Source organism: Agelaius tricolor, unplaced genomic scaffold (genome assembly GCF_023055355.1).
Source record: "Agelaius tricolor isolate 1412-34295 unplaced genomic scaffold, bAgeTri1.0.p SCAF_47, whole genome shotgun sequence".
Lineage (NCBI taxonomy): Eukaryota > Metazoa > Chordata > Aves > Passeriformes > Icteridae > Agelaius > Agelaius tricolor.
In genome coordinates, this window is record NW_027269307.1 from 2,175,204 (window position 1) to 2,177,492 (window position 2,289).

Genomic DNA, 2,289 nt, shown 5'->3' on the forward strand with positions numbered 1-2,289 from the left:
CTCTGCAGCTTTAGAATTTCATCACAGTGTATTAATCAAGCCATAAAAATACAAATTATCTCTTTAGTATAGAAAAACGCTTTCTAAAATTATTTTAATAGAAATAAATTTCCTGTCTGTGATGTTTTAATTGCATATCTTAAATTGCATTAATCTGTCTTATTCAGCCTTCACGCTTCTGTTTATTTCCATTTAATTCTTAAATAAAGGCCCTGCACACATAGAAATGGCAGACATGGAATAAGAGTACTCTTCATAGAGCATGCATTGTCCTACTAGGACAATGTTTTATATTTATTGTGATGAATAGGACAACATATTTATCATTATAAAGTTCACAGCTTTTGCAAGCAATCTTTATCCCTCATCCTGATAGATTGGCCAGTGAAGACTGTAACTGTAGATACCATTGGAGTTTCCAAATGATGCTAATACTGAGAAAATAAAGTGATATGTGAGAAGAGCACAGGCAGGTCTGAGAGGCAGTAGCCGGGTAAAAGGTAGCTCAGGAAAAATCCCAACAGGCTGTGGAGACAGCAGAAGGTAATCAGAAAAGGTGAGAATATTGGAAGAGGTGCAAAAGGTGGAGACGTGACACCCAACATTTGCACAACATTTCCACACAGAGATGCTGGCTAGTGCAGAATTTGGAGCTACAGATGGAATTTCTACCAATGCGGGCACTAATCACAGTCAGCATGGAGAAAATATATTTATCCAGATTCTGGGGAAAACGTTCATCACCCAACTTACCCACCCAACGTCCTGCCTGGTCCTCACTTCAGCAATCAGAATAAAACTAGGACTAGTTCCATTCCACTTCTGATTCCCAGAAGTACTCCAAGGCTCTCATCTCACCACTGGCCTCCTCCTATCCACCATCATAAAACTCCCCCCAATCACGCTACTCTACATAACCTCACCTATTAGGTATAGGGTCCCAATATCTTTGTGATTAGTTGAGAATAATCATTGGTTAATGAATATCACAGGTAAGATGGCTGAGTGTGTAAGTGTTAGGCTGTAGTCCTTTCTACACAGGTTCAATTCCTCTTCTTATCAGCTCTCTCATGAAGTTCATAGTGAGTTGCAAGCTCATTGATGTGCATTGGTTATGTACCAGAGCCTTAGGCAGAGGCCTGTTGGTTAGGGCATATAGCTGTTAACTATAGTATCATGGGATCAAAGCCCATCTGGCTAGTAAATCGGAAGATCCTAGCTTAATTAAAGCACCTGACTTGCATTTAGGGGATGCAGGATAATGGCCTGTGGACTTTAGCAGAAACTAAGAGGGTTCAACTCTTGTTTAAGGTTTTGAAGGCCTTCGGTTAGGTAATCCTAAATTTCTTAGACAATGGTAAGGATTATAGGGGAGATAGGAAGGAGGATGGCGGACATGGTGGTAAATACAGCAATTGTAATGCTGGCTGGTTTGCTAGTACGTCATTGTTTTATATGGTTTGTGGTGTGTGGGGGAAGTGCAACTGTTGTGCAGTATGTGAGAAGGTAGAAGAATAGGCTTAGCAGGAACAGGAGGGAGATAAGTGCGGCTGCTGGGGCTATGTCTTGCTTAGTTAGTTCTTGAATGATAAGTCATTTGGGCAGGAATCCTGTCAGGGGAGGGAGTCCTGGAGGGGGGAGCAGGGTTAGGAGCAGCATTGTGTTTAAGGTTTAAGGACGGAATTTTGGTTCATGCAGTTATTAGGGTAGATAGCTTAAAGACTTTAATTGTGTTTAGGGTGAGGAAAACAGTTGCAGTTATTACAGTGTACAGGTAGAAGTTGAGGAGGGTGAGTTTAGGATTGTAGATGATAATGATTGCTATTCAGCCTAGGTTGGAGATGGAAGAAAATGCTAGAATTTTTTGGATTTGTGTTTGGTTGAGACCCATTCACCCTCCCAGGGCTGCTGAGAGGATAGCTAGGATAGTTAAGAGCGTAGGGCTTAGTGAGGGTGAGGTTCAGAATGTTCAGAAAAGATCTGCAATGACAGCTCTGTCGTGGACTTACCCTTACCTGTATATTTTCATTCAAATAGCATTAATAATAAGTATCACTAAGGTATTTCAAATGGTAACAACTTGGAAACATGATCAAAATATCTGTAAAATACGAGGTATTAAACTATTAGCCTCTCAAGTATATGGTACACATACAATGAAGTAGAGAAAGGACTAAGCTGAGCAAGCATTAATTTCCTGAAATAAAAAAGCACTTCAGTAAAACCTCCCCTCAGCTACATCATAAGTGCATGTCTAAAAGATTTACCCTAAGACAGAAGATAATAATC

The 2,289-nt window shown here is 40.2% G+C and overlaps 1 pseudogene; it reads right to left on the reverse strand.

The window, feature by feature from the left end:
* Nucleotides 1-1,347: 1,347 nt before the first annotated feature.
* LOC139604218 (NADH-ubiquinone oxidoreductase chain 2-like) lies at nucleotides 1,348-1,957 on the reverse strand (annotated as a pseudogene).
* Between the last annotated feature and the right edge of the window lie 332 nt (nucleotides 1,958-2,289).